The following is a 6000-nucleotide window of genomic DNA, read 5'->3' as shown; positions in this document are numbered from 1 at the left end:
CGGCTCGAAGAAACGACGCAGTAACGGCGCGGATCGATGCAGCCATGGAGAGAACCATAGGGCGATGGCGCTGTGACCCGACGGGACGACACAGCGACAACCCGTTGCTCGATCGATGTAGAAACGTGTAAACTTAAACGTTGATCTTCATGTATCCTGCAAAGCCCACATGAAACGAAACAGGTGCAAACAAACGCATGCACGCAATGCGTGAGCCATCATGTACACTGTGAGTCGTTGAAGCAGTGCAGGCACGCCATGTGGGCACGCGAGCGTCTGTCCACGTCCGCGCGGGACGTGAGTGCGGCCACAGGCCTCACGGCTTGCGACGACGGGCCAGCGCAGGAAGGTGCGCCCGGCTGCCGCTGAAGCGTTGGACGTGGCAGCGGCGTAGATGCTTGATGAAGATGACGACGGAGTAGACACGTGTTGTAGATCACAGACGACGGCGGACGACGCAAATTGATCGTAGACCAGAAAACCAAAAAAGAACACCGATCAATTGATCGGCGAGAGAGAAAAACCTCAATCAATGGATCAAGAAAAAGACTCTCTAAGGTAGTCGATCGACCGAATCGGCGGATGAACCCTAAGTACGGGTCGCGCAGCCCCCGATGACGATCATGAAGATCGACCGCCCCCGGGGCGGTGGTGGCTAGGGTTTTGGATCGAGATTATGCTGATACCATGTTAGAAGTGAGAGAGGGATTGATGGAATAGTTTGATGTATTGTTTGAGCCTCGTAGGCATATATATAGGAGTACATGATCATCTTGGAGTACAAGACAAGATAGAGTAATATCCTACGCTATCCCAGCTTTCCTAATACAATCAAGTTACTCAACACCGAGGGCGGCACAGAGCGGAAGCGGCGGGCGACGGCTAGAGTTTGGATCCCCATCATAAGATTATCAAAACTTTCGTCTCTCTCATGAGATCTGGAGAAGTACTCTCTCTCAATAACTACCTGTGTATCTTTATTTTTCTTGTTGTTATTGGATCTTGATGCATCCATGTACTGTTAGTGATCTGAGGAGTACTTGTTGCGGACCTTATTCAATAAAGTGTTTCTCCTTTGATTTCTACATGTTTTTTCCATGTTCTTTCCCGTATCCACCTCAAATTCGTGAGGTCAGGCAGACAAGGGTTGGGTCCTACATCGCAATGCCTTCAAGAAGAAATACACTCATGCATGTTGATGTCGCCACGTCCATCCGACGATAACAAGGATAAGAATTTTCATTCTGATTGCCGAGTGCAACCAATAAAGCCAGCATAATTAGAAAGACACAAAGCCTTCAACAAAATAACTACGCATGTTCGCCGCTGCTAAGCCCGATCAATAACGTGCAGAACACTAATTTTTACGTGGGCTTGGAACGGGTGCTGCAATCACCACCTCGATTAAGCTTTTTCACTTTATCACAGAACATATGACAGATCTAGGTGACTACTGACTAGGATTTAGATTTGATGCTCTTATAAATTCAATATCTTATTACTATCGACAAACGGACAATGTACCAGAATGGAAAAGACATACTATATTGTTTTTTAGGAATGGATGCATATATAGTACCCCTCCGTCTTAAAATAATTTATTTTGGGACCGAGGGAGTAGTAGGTATTAAGTAACTGCAGACACATAAAATTAAGTAGTAGCACTGTAGAACTATTGATTGTGTTGTAGCAACACATATACCTATAATGTATCTAGCGAACGTCGGGAGTCTTGTTTTTTTTTTTTTGGGTGTCGGGAGTCGGGAGTCTTGTTACAACTAAACAACTCGCCGCTTGATCCACATCTTGTAGCCGTGTAGCGCTCGATCCGATCTATTTCCTCCTTTTCAGAATATAAGATGTATTGATCTTTATGCAAGTAAAATTTATGTATGTTTGATTAAGATTATAGAATAAAACATTGACATCCACAGTACACAAATAAAAATAATAATTTTCATGATGGATCTAATTATACAAATTTGGTATAGTAGATATTGGTATTTTTTTTTCTAAAACCTGGTCAAACATGCACATTTTTTATCTATACCAATACTTCCCCTAATAATAAAGCAGCCATCGCTTCTGGTCGTACGTCATCGGCATTTTTACAGAAAAGCCCCCCTGTTTCTGAGAATTCAACCCGCAAACCATGTTTAAGTGAATCTGGAAAAACGATTCATTTTTACGAAACAGACCCTAGGTTTGTAACAATTCAGCCCGCGATCCTTTGTTCTATCATATCCAAACGCTTTCTTCCGAGAGCGGTGGGCCGACGCCCTTCACGGTGGCGACAGCTCCGGGTGGGCTCGTGGGCGAGCATGCTGTAGGAGGCTTCGCGGCGGCCGGCGGACGTGTCGCAACTTGCCTCCATCCCCGGCCTCTTTCGTCGTCAGCCCGCAAGATCCCCTGGTCGTAGTCGCGTCGGGAAGAGGTGGAGCGAGGCAGGGGCGGAGATGGCAGCGCCAGAGGCAGTCTGGCGCGGACGGCGGCGGCCATGGTGCTGGTCTTCGGCGGAGAGGAAGCGGAGGTCCGGCGCATGGGGCTCCCGCTCCTCTCTGTGTGCGTGTGTGAATGGCTAATTTGAGCCAGTGTTTCGTTTTTTTGCAGGGGCGGCCATGGCAGGGAGGTGGGATTGCGCTGGGCAACGGCTGGGCGCCCATTACACAGACGAGACCGGCGGCGGCCTTGCGGTGGTGCGGGCGGCGAGGACCTGCCGGATCTCCTTGGATCCGGTGGAAAATGGCGCTCGGGCGGCGGATCTAGAAGGAAAGCGACATGAGCTTGGAGCACGACAGCTGGCGGGCGCGGCACGGCGCCGGGTACAGAGCAAGATGAGCGGGAGAGAAGGGAGGACGGAGGAAGGAGATGGGATGCCGGAGGGCGAGAGAAGGGAGCGGTGAGGTGCAGCGTCCTCCTCCTCCTGCTGCTCGCCGGTGACTCACTGGCCATCGGCGTGAGGTGGGGCTCGGGTGTGCGGAGGAGTGGGGGATCGAGGGAGCTCTCCATCCTCGCGGCTGGAGGCGCGCCAGCCAGTGGAATATCTGGTGGTTGTGCCCGGCGCAACCGGTGCCTCGCTCGACTTTGTCGCCTCAGTGTCGTGCATCGGCACCGGCCTGACCGTGCTCGCCGGTCCCCGGCACCCTCCTGGTGCGGCACCGATAGGGGGGGTATTTTGTTGGGCCATCGCGGCTGCGCACTCCAGGAGTGGAGTGCATCGTCGGCTCGAAGAGGTCGCCAACAGGAGATCAGGGGCAGGGGAGGGCGGCTGTTGTGGCTCTGCGGTGGAGCACGGCCAGGAGGAGTGAACTTGGGGCGGGGCGACGCCAAGCCGCCCTCGTGGGCTGGATAGAAGAGAAGAGCAGCGAGTGGTTAGGTGGATGGAGCAGAGGAGGAGAGGAGCGGGTGGAGCAGAGGAGGAGGAAGATGGAGCCATGGATGGAGGCGGAGCGCCCGCGCTAGGTGAGGCGATGCGTGTGGATAAGGAGCGTTGAGATAGCTCCTCGATGGGGACTTGTGCTTTTTTTAATGATGAAATTGTTGCTGCTACCGACTAGAAGTTGCTGAAGTTTTATTTATATTTGATAGAGATGGATGTTGCTATGCGTGCTAACCATGCTAGGCTGCTAGCATCGGCTACAATTTTTTTTTTCCGGATAAGCACCAAATCAATTAGGAAGGATCCTGGGAATTCCTAGCTGATTGTCGCGTGCATTTACACTAGTTAAAGGTTTGTCCAAAGATTTAATTTTTTTAATAGACAAAAGCCCCTAGTTTCATGAAGAATGCGTATTTGACCTTTTAAAAATTATTTCTATAGTGTTACTCAGGTTAAGTGTCTATATATATATATATATATATATATATATATATATATATATATATATATATATATATATATATATATATATGCTCCCTCCGTTATTGTTGGTGGTTTTACCTTACTTATGACAAAAGTAGCATGTTTTTGCAAAATAAAGTATTACTTCATCAGCAAGAATTACATGCTCCCTCCGTTAATGTTGTTTATTTAATGGTTGACAAAATGATGGTTTAACTAAGTCTCGAGGGAGAAGGTAGTATTATTACTCCCTCTGTTTCAAAATAGATGACTCAACTTTAGACTAACTTTAGTACAACGTTGGGTCATCTATTTTGGGACGGAGAGAGTAGCTTTTAAGTTACACGTTTTGTGCTTATATCAAATTGTGGATCTTCTCTTGGTTGCCAACACTAACTCCCTACCTTTGCCAACAAAAAATTGAGTCCAATATGTCCAATAGAATATCACATCACTCTTTTCTTTGGAGTGCCAAGTACAAGACAACAGCGTGCCAAAATTGCAGTGTAGCAACATGGAGGGCAGAGTAGCTCAAATGTTTACCAGATGCATTACTTTATTTTCCGCAAACTCTAATTTTGGCCATTGCATGTTAATGATACACCATCTTCAGTAGTCTTTGCAAATCTAAATAAAAAGCAAAGGGAATTAATCTAGCCCACATGGATAGCAAGCAGATGCATATCGTCGTATCTCAATATTTAGATCGACTGCCACTACAATAAAAGATGATGAGCTTTCTATACATTTTCTTATGCCTTATTGTGGATCTGACATTCTATGGTTTAAGCATATGTAATATTTTTGTAGCACGTATTTGTCTCCTATAATGCTATAGTTTAAAATTCAAGCCCAGCCAGCACACGAAGAGTAGCGGTGAAGGAGAAGGAGGAAGAGAAGAAGAAAAGTAGTTTATAATGGTAAAAAGAATTTAACAATGCCACCTGAGATAGATGAGGATCTATATGATGTTTTTTTCAGAGGATCCATATAGTGTTATATCATTTAAATATGTATGCCCCGTTGCAACGTGCGGGCACCTTTACTAATATCAATATAAAAAGACTCAAATAAGCAGATCCAATTAATCTCGGTCATCAAATCATATCAATTCAACGATCTAGACTGCTTCAATGTTGAGCGCTCAACATGTTTAGCGTGCAGTTAATTTCATATCAAATATAGTGTTAATCACACAATAATACGTAAATAATATCATACTTAATATCCGCATGCACTAAATATACTTTAAAATTAACGTGTATTGTACGTATACATTGACTAGTTTCTTAAAAGACTAATACACCTTATGTTTTAAAAAGGAGGGAGTATTTCCCTTGCTGATTTTCTACCCGCTTCGCTTCTTTTTTTGTCTCGCAATGTTTCTCCCGCACAATTTTTCCGCCCCGCATCACTTCTCCCTTCTTGGTCTTTTTTCTGTCTCACACCGCTTCTCTCGTCCGGTTTTCTCTATCTTTTTTTCTGACACATGTGCTCCCTCCCTCTAGTTCTACTTGTGCTATGCTTTAGTGGAAAAATATGCCAAATTAATAAACCTCGCTCCATCACACACTTTTGCTATCAGGTGTAATGTGTGCGGTAAACCGACCTATCGCATACTATCCTCTATCGTATGCGATGCACCCCTATGCACACCGTCGATCAGAAATTGTGTTTGGGATAGGAGGTTCTAGCCGTGTGCGAGGATCCAATCTGCACTGGTGCAACTTCAACTCCTCCTCTTCGGTCTTTGATAATTAACCAACTTGCATTGGCACGTTTGACACATATAGTAAGTGTTAATTAATCTCAAACTCCTAAATTAAATAACACTGTAGAACTATAGATTGTGGTGTATTAATGTATGGATTGTATTAAGGTATGTGCTATGTGTTTGCAGTTAGAGCAACTCCAACGGGCCGACCCAAACGGACGGCGATTTCGTCCGCTTTTTGTCCGTTTGGGTCGGCCGCCCACCCGGCGTCCGTCCTATTTTTGATACGGGTCGACGGCGCGCCCAACGCGCTGACTCATATGTGCAGGCATGGCCGGCTGGCCGTCCAATTTTACATTGATTTTGCATTCAAACATATTATGAAATGAAAATGTTTAACAAGCCAAATAGTCTGGCCGCCCAAATAAATAGTATAGTTTTACAA

Source organism: Triticum urartu, chromosome 5A, assembly GCF_056163025.1.
Source record: "Triticum urartu cultivar PI428250 chromosome 5A, HENAU_Tu73, whole genome shotgun sequence".
In the NCBI taxonomy this organism is placed as follows: domain Eukaryota; kingdom Viridiplantae; phylum Streptophyta; class Magnoliopsida; order Poales; family Poaceae; genus Triticum; species Triticum urartu.
Note: the sequence above shows the minus strand (reverse complement) of the source record.